Source organism: Erpetoichthys calabaricus, chromosome 7 (genome assembly GCF_900747795.2).
Source record: "Erpetoichthys calabaricus chromosome 7, fErpCal1.3, whole genome shotgun sequence".
NCBI classification, from domain to species: domain Eukaryota; kingdom Metazoa; phylum Chordata; class Cladistia; order Polypteriformes; family Polypteridae; genus Erpetoichthys; species Erpetoichthys calabaricus.
In genome coordinates this window covers 2891911-2905801 of record NC_041400.2, presented here as the reverse complement: position 1 = coordinate 2905801, position 13891 = coordinate 2891911, and the positions used below count along the sequence as shown (strand labels likewise).

The 13891-nt window shown below is 45.5% G+C and overlaps 1 protein-coding gene across 2 annotated transcripts in view; it reads right to left on the bottom strand.

The window, feature by feature from the left end:
* The window catches only part of ank2b (ankyrin 2b, neuronal), a 512663-nt gene that overhangs the window by 371680 nt on the left and 127092 nt on the right, over window positions 1–13891 (bottom strand). The window lies entirely within an intron of this gene.

The window sequence follows — 13891 nt, the reverse complement described above, 5'->3', positions numbered from 1 at the left end:
ATGTAAGAAAGTGCCGCGCTAACGGAGAGCAGGCAGCCGCACGGAGCTTTGGTTAAAGTGCGCTCAGATACATTAAAACCGCCGGTCTATTATTGTTTTTTCCCGACCAAACAATGGCTTCCTTGCGGTTTTACTGAGACTTTTAACGGCGAGATCCTCAGACATGGCACTCCACAGGACCAATGGAGTTCGGCGCGCTTCCTCCGCTAAGCTGGGGCTTGAAACAGGAACGCGTCTGTGACGGCGACCCACACCCGGACTGCTCGGTGAACCGCGTGAGTTTCATACTCTGTTTTAATAAGGCATGGAAAGCCGCTTTAAATATCCCAAGGTTTGGTAATCGGATGATTATTTGTAAAAAAAAAAATAAAAAATCCCAAAGCCCGAATTATTATTATTATTATAGGAAAAGCTTTAATTTTATAAGGGATTCAATACAACGTGTTGATAGCCGGTGGAATCGCTTTCGGAGACACATTGTGAGACAATCAGAACAAACCAAACAAACAAAATACAGCGTCTGCTCCGCCGCCATTTATTTGGGTTTTCAAAGTCCAAGCATGTGTTTTACAGGCATGTCGAGTGGGCGTCTGTGATTCGCACACACCAACCCCGCTTGTGGCTTTAGCTGTGAAGTGCTACAGCATAATGAGGGGACGAGACAGCCGGCCGACCTACCCCCCTTCCAGCCCACCCCAGGTCTCCCCCCATAAAAACTTCCAATTAATAACCCCAAGCGCTGTCACTGCAGCCATCTGGGTGACATAAGCGTTGGCACTTCTTGCCAGGGATGAGGGGCAGCGAAACTACTGCTGCACACGATGTGGTCTGGACTTTCGTTGTGAATTCAGATTTTTAACCTCATAAACAACTTGTTAGATGATAGAAGGTAAAACACTTTATTCACAGAGTTACAGCAATGGCCTGAGAAAGGCACTATATAAAATAAAATCTGAATCTGCTATTTTGTGGACTCTTCATTTTAACGTGTCAAAAGTATTCGATGGGAGAGCGAACAGGAAAATAAGAGGAAATTTGATTGGAGCTCCAACTGTCTGATTGACTGGCTGATATGGAGGATCAATATTGTCACGGGGGCAGAGTCCAGGGAAATGACTACTTGTATGTGCCAATCAACATGCCACACGTCACCATGAGTATATGGTGCATCTTACATCTGACAGACAGACAGACAGACATGGGAAAGGCACCATATAATAGATAGATAGATAGATAGATAGATAGATAGATAGATAGATAGATAGATAGATAGATAGATAGATAGATAGATTTTTGAAAGGCACTATAAGATAGATAGATAGATAGATAGATTTTTGAAAGGCACTATAAGATAGATAGATAGATAGATAGATAGATAGATAGATAGATAGATAGATAGATAGATAGATAGATAGATAGATAGATTTTTGAAAGGCACTATAAGATAGATAGATATATAGATAGATATGCATCACTATACTATAGACAGATTTAAATAGGCACTATATTACACATGAAAGACACTATATAACAGATAATTAGATACATATACTGTACATAGACATGAATGGCAGTATCTGACAGACAGACAGAGAGACAGGACAGGAACTATAGAGAACTCACATACATTTATACATAGATAGGAAATGCACTATATGAGAGATAGAGAGACATGAAAGGCACTGTATAGCAGATAATTAGATATATGTTAAGATATGAAATGCAGTACATAACAGATTAAAAAGACAGGTAGATACACACAGTTCATGCATGTGAGTGGCACTATTTAACAGACGAAGAGAGAGACAGATATGGAAGGCACTATATAGCAGATAGATAATAGCTAACACTTTTTTTTCTAATGGTCACCCCCCAAACTGCATGCCCGGTGGGCTGACTGAGCAAATCTCCTGACCTGCCAGCCATGCCATGCACACATTTGGGTGGTGTTGTGCCCTGTGTTTGTGAAGTGCTCTGCACAGGAGTTTCCTATTGAGTGGCGCTTTATAAAGTAAAGATTCTTAGGTAAGCTTAGGTGAAGCCTTTAAGAGTAAAAGAGGCTAAGAGGTCAAACAGAGCAGAGGGAGGTAGCAGGTTGAGCAGGAAGGACCACAGAGGGGGCTTGGCCATCTTTAAACAGCTGTAGATTGATTATTTGATTGATCAATATCATTCCACTTAGACGTCCATCATAAATTTGCCATTAATGGATTATCACTTTGCAAAGCTCAGCTTTAATGTCTTCATGTTCATAGCAGCGACCTCCTCTTACCTTGCATTTAATCGAGTAAGTGACATACATCTCTCCATGTCCTGACCCAGCTATCTTCATTCAGACGTCTCAGACAACTCCACCCTGCCCTAGCAGCCGAGACCCCCGACATCACAAACATTTGTAGTAATGCATTTTATTCCTGCAAATGTGTGAGATGCGCCATCGGTTGGAATGACAAATGCAATGCATATGTCTCTGTTATCTGCCATTTGGTTTGGGATTTGTAAAAGCAGTGTTAATGTCTGTGAATGGCTTCATTCTGTGGAGGGCTCCTTGCATATGATGTTGGATCTTGTAAACTATGGACAACACGTAAATGTTTAATGTCAAGTAGGCTGCCTAGTAGGAAACGGACAGATCAAGAAACCCAAACTTAGCCTGTGTAATTGCATGTTGAAATAAATCTGTTAACCACACTTTTAAGGAGACTATCAGTGTGCCCCATACGCCTTTACTAAGGTCTGTTGACCAGTGGTCCGTCTCTCGGGCGTGTTTATGTTAAGCCTGCTTCTCAGACTCTGTTGTTATGCTTGAGACACCTTTCTCGCCTCCTGTCTGATTTTACACTTCTCATCTGTGGAGACGACTCCCAGTGTGCCTGTTGCATGTTTACTGCTCTTCCTGTGTCTGACGCTCACACTTCTCCTTTTGATTGCGTCACCAAAGCCAAACTGACCAATCACACCAGAGCCCGACGGACCAATCACAATTGCATGAGAGCCAAACTAACGAATCATGATTGCACCAGAGCCAAACTAATCAATCACAATTATACCAGAGCCAGACGGACCAATCACAATTGCACCAGAGCCAAAATGACCAATCATAATTATAGCAGAGCTCGGCTGACCAAACACAATCACACCAGAGCTCAACTGACCAATCACAATTGCACCAGAGCCAAACTGACCAATCTTATTGCTTGTAGGGACTGGAGACACACACACACACACACACACACACACACACACACACACAAATCTTAGTGTTTTATAATTTAGTCAATTCAAAGTGATTAATGGAACCTGATATGCATCTAAATAAACAAACATTCTTTGTGGACCCTTCATGTGGATGGTCATTTTGGGAACCTTAGAGAGCCCCCCTATGGCATTGCTCTGGGGAACCACTCTGGCACCTTCATTTTTAAGGGTGTACAAGCAAAATGGCTTTTACTTTTAGAATGTGCCTCACCAACAAACCAATTCTGCAAATCCTGAGTTAAACAATTCAAGAACTGAGCACACATAGCAGGGGGGGTCCTCTACTTGCGCACAGGACTGCCCCCTAGTGGTAACCCTTTACATTCCTCCTTCATAAAAGTACGTCTTCCTTGCTATCATCAGCTTAGTAATTCTCAGCTGTCCTGCATTGGACGCCGGTCTAACATACATCATGTGTTCAGTTGCGTGTGTCGGACATGACTGTTTGTGTATGAGGGGCACATTCAGGACAGATGTCTGTACTCACGTCAGAATGTATCTGAGCAGAAATAAAAAATAAAAGAGATAATACGAGCGAAAATCAGGGCCCAGTCGTATTATAAGTAGAGGGAGCCGAGCCTTAGAAGACTTGTGCTTCTCCAAGCAATAGTTTGGCGATGTTCAGCAGCAGCCTTCAATAAAAACAAAAACGTCTCAATTAGAGTAAGCCCCCCTAATTCGGGGAGTTACGTTATGAGGAGGAAGTCCATAATAAACAAGATGAGTCACCTCAAACATTTGAAGCATTCAAAGGTGTGCATCAATTTTAATGTTTCAAGTCTGAATAGTCTCGATTTTAATAGACATTTGTCATTTGTCACCCTCTGATGGTGGTCCATAGAGGGCTAGTAAAGGTTCCAAACTCAAAAATAACATCATATTCATAACCACTGACCTTGAAACAATCTGAAACGATACCCCACATGCTTATATTTGAAATTTGTTACTTTTAACTTTCCGGGAGTGGCTCTCAGGGGTCTAGTACCACCAGTAAATAATCGATATTAAACATATGACCATATTCATAGTCACCCAGCCTGAAAATGCCATTAAATAACACTCCACATGCCTCTATTACAGATCTTTTTTTGATAAGGGAGTAACTTTGACCCCTCGTAACCCACTGGGGGGGGGGGGGGGGGGGGGGGGGGGGGTGTCTGTGGATGTAGCAGGTGCAACTTCAGGTCCTTCTAATTAATTTTGATGAAGACAATAATTGGCTCTTTATCAAGAGGCTGTCATTTCCTGCACCAAATATGGTCCACAAGTGGCCTAAAAGTGAGGTTTGTTCAGGCCAAAAATAACAGGGGACCCCAAGAAGCTCAACAAGTCCCATAAACGAACAGAGTGGTATGTCACTAATGGGGGAGCCCAACGACAAAAACCCCTCCAGTGATTATAAAAGTGTGAAAAGCCTAAATGTGAGAACGTTAAATGGGGGGGGGGGGGGGGGGGGGTTCACTGTACATGTATTTTTGAGAGAGGGGTCCTCAGCTCTACTTGGGGGAGGCAGGAATTTTGTGATACGGAGCTCAGTGGGGGTCTTCTTGCTGTCTTAAGGTCCTGCTCAGCTGCCTAGCGGACATTAATGATTTCTGTTTTGTCCACATGTTTGGAAGCTCCAATCCTAAATGCCTACACTAATGATCTGAAAAGGGGAAACTTTGACCCCCTCAAATCCCGTTAGGGGAACTCATTTCATATACAAAGACCCCCGCTACCCAGAATTAAAAAAAAAGATTAACAAGAACCCCTGCAACCCAGTAAAGTGCCACTTTAGATCTCGTATGCCACCAATGTGCACCCAGACCCAAGAATGTCACCCTCTTCTCCCGTGTGTGTCCCATGCTTTTCTGCCGGTGGGTTCAGCACAGAAAGCGGAGCGGATTCTGGACAAGGACGACAATGGATGGAGGATGCGAGCGGGGAACGTGGAAATAACGCAGGCTGAAGGATTAGAGAATAATGAGTCTGACCCACAGGACGCAGCACAAAAGGCGGAGAGGGAGGACCGGCCATGTTAATTAAGAGAGCCCACTCAATTCCCTGCCGTAAGGACATTAAACACACGATTGCATTTTCAACGCCACTGACTGAGTTTGTCGGACCCCGTCAGGCCTTACGTTTCACATGGTGATGTGTACAAAAGAAAAGCTCTGAGGGAGGGGAAAAATAAAAAGTGCTTCTTATTCCTGGCCACTTTGTACTGTGGACTCAGGGGGGTCTCCAGAAGCCTTCACGTTCTGCACACTTCATGTTGTAAATTTCATCCTAAATTCTATATACTGTATATATATATTGTAATTTGCCACATGGGTTGGATGAGCATCCCGACCAGAAGAGGGGATGGGTCCTTACCCGGACAGGAGGCTCCTAGCAGGCACACAAGCATCCTGGCCAGGGGTGAGAAAGGTTCCAGACTCAGAAGTGATGGCCAGAAGGGATGGACGGACAGCCCACCGAAGGACAAAGATGTCGCTGGGGACTCTTCATTACCTGAGGACGCTAGATGGCAGCAGCCTTGGATATCAGTGCCCAGTATGGAACCAGCAGGGCATGCTGGGAGTTGTAGTCCGGCAGCGCAAGTCCTGCTGAGATCCGTGGGTGCCAAAAGGGGGTGCTGCTGAGAGATGTGCTCCCCAATTCATGGGACTTCTGTATGACCAGGATGTACAGTACTTCAATTGGGCAGTGGAGGGAAGTCCATAACAGGGACCCCACTCCCTTATCCAGAGGAGTTGGAGCTGGGAGGACGGAGAGCAACACTCGACTGGAGGAAGGCAGTGCAGTGGTGAGAGAAGAGGAACTGTGGAAAAGAGAGAGAGGACTTTTGGCTTGGTAACTTTTGGAGGTTTTTTGGGTAATAAGCCATCCTTTATTTGAACCCGGGACTGCCTTTGTGTTGGGGTTTGGGGCTTGCAGGTGCCTCTTGGTTCCAACACAATATATCTATATGGTGATAGAAAAATAGTGTGAGGCAGAAAAAGTTTTGGCGATGGCCACCCCATATACCGAAAAATCAGGTGGCAAAACGAAAAACACGTCTTCCATCCATCCATCCATTTTCCAACCCGTTGAATCCGAACACAGGGTCACGGGGGTCTGCTGGAGCCAATCCCAGCCAACACAGGGCACAAGGCAGGAACCAATCCCGGGCAGGGTGCCAACCCACCACAGGACACACACAAACACACCCACACACCAAGCACACACTAGGGCCAATTTAGAATCACCAATCCACCTAACCTGCATGTCTTTGGACTGTGGGAGGAAACCGGAGCACCCGGAGGAAACCCACGCAGACACGGGGAGAACATGCAAACTCCACGCAGGGAGGACTCGGGAAGCGAACCCAGGTCCCCAGGTCTCCCAACTGCGAGGCAGCAGCGCTACCCACTGCGCCACCGTGCCGCCGAAAAACACGTCTTTACAAATGGAATTTAAAATGAAACTGGCCAACAGGACGTTCTCTGGTTTGCACAAACAGGAAGAGGTGGAGTCAGGGAGCCTGGAAAAGGAAGTGATGTCTGTCTGTGACGATGGGTTCTGGAGACTGGATAGAGGGTGCCGGGAGTGATGTCACCAGTGGGTGGGTCAGAGGGGGTGCTACTGGGAGATGCAGTCTTCACTCGGTCTGCAGAGGGACAAAAGGAGAGGGCATTGGAAGGCAGCGCCAACCCCTGGTCAGGCTGGGAAGTGACACTATTTGCACCTGTAAGCTGTCTTCTATGTTTCCATGTGCACATGTGTGATAATTATATATATATATATATATATATTGTGGCATACCGCCGGGGTCCTACTACTCTGAGAGCCAGAGTCGGGTGGGAGTAGACGAAGTTTGTCTGGAGGAGTGGAGGAGGAAAAGAGGGAGAGAGAGAAAGAAAGAAGAGATTTGTATTGTGCTTGGTGACTGTGTTGTGCTTGTGGGAAACGGGAGAAGGTGTTTCCCATGAGAGAAGAAAGAAAAATAAAAATGTGTGTCGTGAACTTGTGTCCCACACCTGTCTGTGTTGGGTTAGGGTGGTGGTGCACCCCCTAGTGGGCTACAATATATATATATATATACTTAATAACCCATAATGACAAAGTGAACACTTTTTTGCAGATTTATTACAAATCCATCCATCCATCCATTTTCCAACACGCTGAATCCGAACACAGGGTCACGGGGGTCTGCTGGAGCCAATCCCAGCCAACACAGGGCACAAGGCAGGAACCAATCCCGGGCAGGGTGCCAACCCACTGCAGTTTATTACAAATCCAAAACTGAAATCTCTTATTCCTAGAAGTCTTCAGACCCCCTGCTGTGGCCCCCCACATGCTGCTCAGGTGCCTCCCGTTTGCTTTATGTCTCCCTGAGATGTTTCTAGAACTGAACTGACTGGCCATCGCTTAGCAAGGCCCACGCGGACCTGGGTAGTGAAGGCCCCACAATTCACACTGCATGTCAGCCATGAACTCTCTGTGGACCTCCATGTTCAAACTGTGGTGAGGCTTAGGTGAGGGCAAGGGGCTCCAACTATTTGAAAAGCTTTGAGAGCTCCCAGAAGCTCAGTGGCCTCAGAAATTGTGAAATGGAGGACGTTTGGGACCACCAGGACTCTTCCTAGAGTGAGTAACTGGGCAAGAAGGGTCATCAGGGAGGTGACCAAGAAACCAATGGTCACTCCTACAGTTCTGTACTAAGCTGGGGGGACCTGTTGGAAGGACGGCCATCTCAATGGCATTCCATCAGTCTTGCATTTATGGTAAGGGGGCCAGAGGGAAGCTATTTTTTTAGCAGCCCACGTGGACTCTGAGAGGATGAGGAAAGCAGATTCTCTGGTCTGATGACTTGTGAGGACTTGTGTGGAGATTGGAGAACCTGTCACTTGGATGATCGTCTGAGCAGAACTCAATCAATCCAGCATTTAAGGCAGAGTGGCTGATACCCTCGGAGTTTGTCACGACTCTCTGACAACGAGGACAAAGATTTTGTGGTCAAATGACACAGAAATGGCAGGCATAACTCCAAGCACTGTGTCTGTAGAAGACCGGGCACTGCCCATCCTCTGCCTAATACCATCCCTAGGGTGAAACATGGTGGTGGCAGCGTCATGATATGGGGACATAGGGAGTTTTAGAATTGACAGAAAGATGAATGCTGCCAAATATGGAGAAGTTCTTGAAGAAAACCTCTGCTCCACCTCAGACTGTGCTTTCGGTTTAATGACCTAAAGCATACGATGCCAGAGGGGCTTCAGGACAGGTCACTGAGTGTCCTGGGGTGGCCCAGACTTACACCCTTTAGAACATGTGAGGTGACACCTGAACATGGCAGGTCACAGATGCTTCCCATCCAACCTAAAGGAACTTGGGAGGATCTACCAGGAAGAAAGGGAGAAAATGCCCAAAATCTAGGAGCGCCAAGCTTGGAGAGACTTACCAGGAAGACTCCAATCTGCCAAAGGGGCTTCTACTGAGTACTGAATGAAGGGGCTGAAAACGCCTATGAGTGGGACATTTCAATTTTTTCATTTTTAATAAACCTGCAAACCTTGAACTTTGTCCTTATGGGTGATTGAGTGTAAATTGATGGGCAAAAGTGGTAAAGTTCTCCATTTGAAATTAAATCTCTAACATAATAAAATGTGCAGAGAATGAAGGGACCTGAAGACTTTCAGAGTCCTCTGTATACACGTACATAAAGAAATAAATAATCCATCCATCCATTATTCAACCCACTATATCCTAACTACAGGGTCACAGGGGTCTGCTGGAGCCAATCCCAGCCAACACAGGGTGCAAGGCAGGAAACAAACCCCGGGCAGGGCGCCAGGCAACCGCAGGTCACACACACTCCAAGCACACACTAGGGACAATTTAGAATTGCCAATGCACCTAACCTGCATGTGTTTGGACTGTGGGAGGAAACCCACGCAGACACGGGGAGAACAAGCAAACTCCACGCAGGGAGGACCTGGGAAGTGAACCCAGGTCTCCTAACTGCGAGGCAGCAGCACTACCCACTGCGCCACCGTGCCGCCCTAATTAAAGAATCCATTTTGAAATAAAAACTAAGAACACTACCCTCAAGGTGACATGTCCTCGTCTTGCAGTCTCCTTCTAACACTCCACCTCAGGACGGGAGGGCAAATCCGTCATGTCTTCAGTGTTTAAATGGGTGGTAAAACCCCAATCTGCTCGCATAGCTCTGTTTGATGTCATCAGTCCATCAGTTCACTTTTTGCATCTGCTTTGGAGTGATGGGGCACAGGTCAGGACACACTCGCCCACCTGTCCACCCTCACTCAGTTTAGTGTCTCCAGTTACTTAACTGGCGACCAGGAAACAGGAACCTTAAATATATACAACTATTTACATTTTATATAGCACCTTTCACCGAAATAACCACTGAAAGACACTTTATAAAGCGTTACAAAGCCAACCCATAATTATATAATACTGGCTATGCTACCCGTCCAAGACAGGTTGAGATCTTCAGCAATTAACATTAACCTCAGCATTAATGTCTGTATTGTGCCATCTATTAGAATGTATTTTGTAATACATCTAGTAAAAAAAATGCATGAAATTTGTCATTCCAACAGATGGTGCATCATAAACAATAACACTGCTTTTATGAATGCGATTCCAGTTGGCAGATAACAGAGACATATGCATTACATGGTGCAATGCCAACATTAATGCTGAGGTCTACATTGGTTTTATATACAGTACATGCGACCAACCACAAGCGTTACCTGGTAGGTAACCACCTAAATAATCAGATTGTGATTGAGAACTGAGAATTTAATGGTGTACTCCAGTCTTCACCTTGTGAAATAAGCAAACCAGCCACCATGGCGCCATATCTGAGGCTTTGCTTTGAGTGCTGACATCCAAGGTTCGGTGCCTGTAAGGAGATGCAAAAGTGCGTACACTCGACGAGCCCCAAGTAGGGCGAAATGTGTCGTGTGCTCTTTGTATTATTTGTCAGGTTTAGTATCATATATATATATATATATATATATATATATAGTGATGGATGGCCAGCAGCTCAACCCGGCTGAGACACCCCTGGAATAGAAGGATGGGGGATGGCAGTAATTTCCCCCAAGACACTAGATGGCAGCTTCCCTGGAGTGCAGTTGTACCCCGGATTCCCGCAGGGCACTATGGGACATGGAGTTTGGATACACAGCCCTGCTGGGTGCTGTGGGTGCCACCAGGTGGAGCTTTCAAAGGACCTGGAGACATATTCTTTCAGTATAACCCGGATGTACGAGGTAATCACAAGGACAGAAGCCCCAAAGTACTTCTGGGCTGAAGAAAATCCCTGTTCTGCATTAGACCCGGAAGTGCCAGCCAGTCAGTCATGTGGTCGGAAGGACAAAAGCACTTCCGGGTCAAGGACTATATAAAGGACTAGTGGAGACCCAGCAGGGGAGCCAGAGTTGGGAAGGAGTGTGACAGAGCTGCTGGGAGGAAAGGAGGAGAATTATTGTGTTATTATTGTCTTTGTATGGTGGCGGAGGTGCTTCAAGGCACCATTATTAGAAGAGAAGGAATATAAGATCCTTTTGGTGCTTTTACCTGGTGTCTTGGTCTTTGGTCTATCGGGTTTGATGAGCAACAGCGCCCTCTAGTGTCACTATATATATATTCACGGTATTCGTAGTCTGTGTCACAATCTGATTGTATGGGTGGTTACCTACCAGGTAACGCTTGTGGTTGGCCAGCAATCTGCTAACATCCGCCACGGTGCCCTCAGTTTGTGAGGAGCAGATCATAGAATGGTTGAAATAGTTTACTGTCAAATAAATGCAAAGAGTACACGACACGTGTTTCGCCCTCATTCTGGGCTCATCAGGTGTACACACTCCACTGCACTCCCTCTCGGGAATCGAACCTCGGACGTCAGCGGTGATGCCCCTAACGTTGCGCCACGGCGTGTGGTTCGTTTATTTGACAGCATGTAGATCGGGGTAATTACATTCACGGCATTCATATATATATATATATATATATATATATATATATATATATATATATATATATATATATATATATATATATATGCTGCCAGTCCAGAACAGGTTAAAATATAAGTAACTAAAGTATGCATTTCAAAATGCATATTGTATTAAAATATAGTGTTAAAATTTGTCATTTCAACAGACTGGAGCATCATAAACATTTGTATTAATAAAATGCATTCCTACAAATGTTTCTGATGCGCCATCTATTGGAATGACAAATGCAATGCTCATGACTCTATTTATACCATTTGGTATGGGAGTCCAAAAAGAAGTGCTGTTTGTGATGCACCATCTGTGGGAATGACAAATGCTACATGTCTCTGTTATGTACAATTTGGTATGGGAGTTGTAAAAGCAGTGGTAATATTTGTGATGCGCCATCTGTTGGAATGACAAATACAATGCATATATCTCTTATATACAATTTGGTATGGGAGTCGTAAAAGCAGTGGTAATGTTTGTGATGCGCCATCTGTTGAAATGACAAATGTAATGCATATATCTTTGTTATATACAATTTGGTATGGGAGTCGTAAAAGCAGTGGTAATGTTTGTGATGCATCATTTGTTGGAATGACAAACTGCAATGCAGTTTATTACTACAAATGTTTCTGATGCGCCATCTATTAAAAGGACAAATGCAATGCATTTTACTACTAAAAATGTTTGTGATGTGCCATCTGTTGGAATGCCAGCGACACAGCAACAGGATGGACACACAGGAGAGATGGGTCTAACTGCAGCCTGTAATATCTATGATGAAGGTCAGGTAATACCCACAACATCAGTCTCAAAACTGAGTCGGAGAACCCTCACCAAACCCTAATCCTAGCCATAGTGTTGGCATGGGGATGGGATGAACGTTTAATGACTGACGTTGTGGGTGTTTCGTGATGTTGGGGTGTTATGTGACTGACCTCATTGGTACTGTGGGCTGCAGTTACACCCTGTGGACACAGACAGACACTTATCGTTTTATTAAGGTGGATAAAATTCCTCACACACCTGTTTAATCCAATTCAGGTTCACTGGACTGGGCACCAGTCTATTTCAGGGCACACCCACAAAATGCTAATTTGGTACTACCATGTACCCTAATGTCTTTGGGGAAGTGGGAGGAAAGCTGCAGTGGCACACAGGCAAAGGGAGAACTTGCAAACTACATAAAGACAATGACAGGGCATGGAATTCAAAGCCAGGATCTTTAATATGGCAGTGGTAATTGCTGTGCCGCCTTACCACCCTAAAGAAATTAAAAAAAGAGAAAGCCAAGGTCAGTAAACAAATGAAGGCAGACTTTGAGACCATTCTGAAAATATAAAACTGGAATGTGAATGGAGTTAAGAAGATCAGAAAATTCATGTTATGAAACATTAAAACTACAACAAATCCAGAAGCTGCTTCTGTGGGTGAGGCATGCGTCTCGATTCCACTTGGCACCAGTCGGCTATTAATCTTCTGACGCATAACCAGAAGCCAAGTGCCATGGTTGCCCTCAACAGGGAATCTCATCCTGCCCGGCATTTTGTTGGCCTTTTAATAACATTATATCCATCAGACAAAATAAACGATGGAGGCTCGAGCCTGCTTGAAGCTTTGAGCACTAGAGACACATCCCACCTGGCCCGAAGTGGCACAACTGATAGCTGCTGTTCTTCACAATGCCCACGGCCCCCTACTCACGCTCACTGTCACCAGGGGATTTATTAACGGTGACACATCCCCCCCCCCTTCCAGCTCGGAGGTGTACAAGTCAGCTGAGGCTCAGTGCTCATCTTTAATGAGGGGTTTCCGCCGTCTACCCGAGGTCCTCCCCCGCTGCCGCAGCTGTCGCTTGCTCGATGAACTCAAAACAAAACCAACGTTGGCATCGGAGAGACAATGGAGATGTTGCAGATTGCAGATGACTTCCCCAAAAAGACTCGGGTGGTGAGTCACTTTACTGGCATTTCAAAATAAGAAGGATGATCCAATGCCCCATCTGCATGGATCCCCGGAAATGAAAGTGGGGTGGGGTGGAGGGGGTGGGGGTGGGGGTGCAAGCCTGTTGTGAGTCACTGAACTGTGCCAATTTATATAGCGCCTTTCTGCAGTCGACACACTCCAATGTGCCTCAGAAGCCAAGCACAGTGAGGTGACTAGTGCTGTGCTGGTGGAGGGGACCGAACAGACAGTCACATGGCCGGTGCCAGGTTTGATTTAGCGCCTTTCATATAGCGCCTTTGCTTAGCAGACACTTTAATCCAAAGCAACTTACAAAAGCACATGGTTTTTTGAGTTACATATTTAGTAAGCGTGCTTCCCAATGTCTTCAATATGAGCACTTCCAGGAGTGGGGAGTAACTCAGGGTCACATGGGGTGCAGTGGGGGGGGTAGAGTCTTGTGCTTTTATATAGTGCCTTTCACAGTGAACACTTTTCTGGGAAACACAGTTGTTTTCTATCCATTTACTACATTCGCTGATCCGAAGCAGAGTCGGGGGAAACTGGAGCCTCTCCCAGCAAGCAATGGGCACAAGGTAGGAGCAATACCTGAACAGGATGCCAACCAATCACCAGGTGAACGCACAGACACAGACATACAAAGGGGGCAGTTGCCAATAACCTGC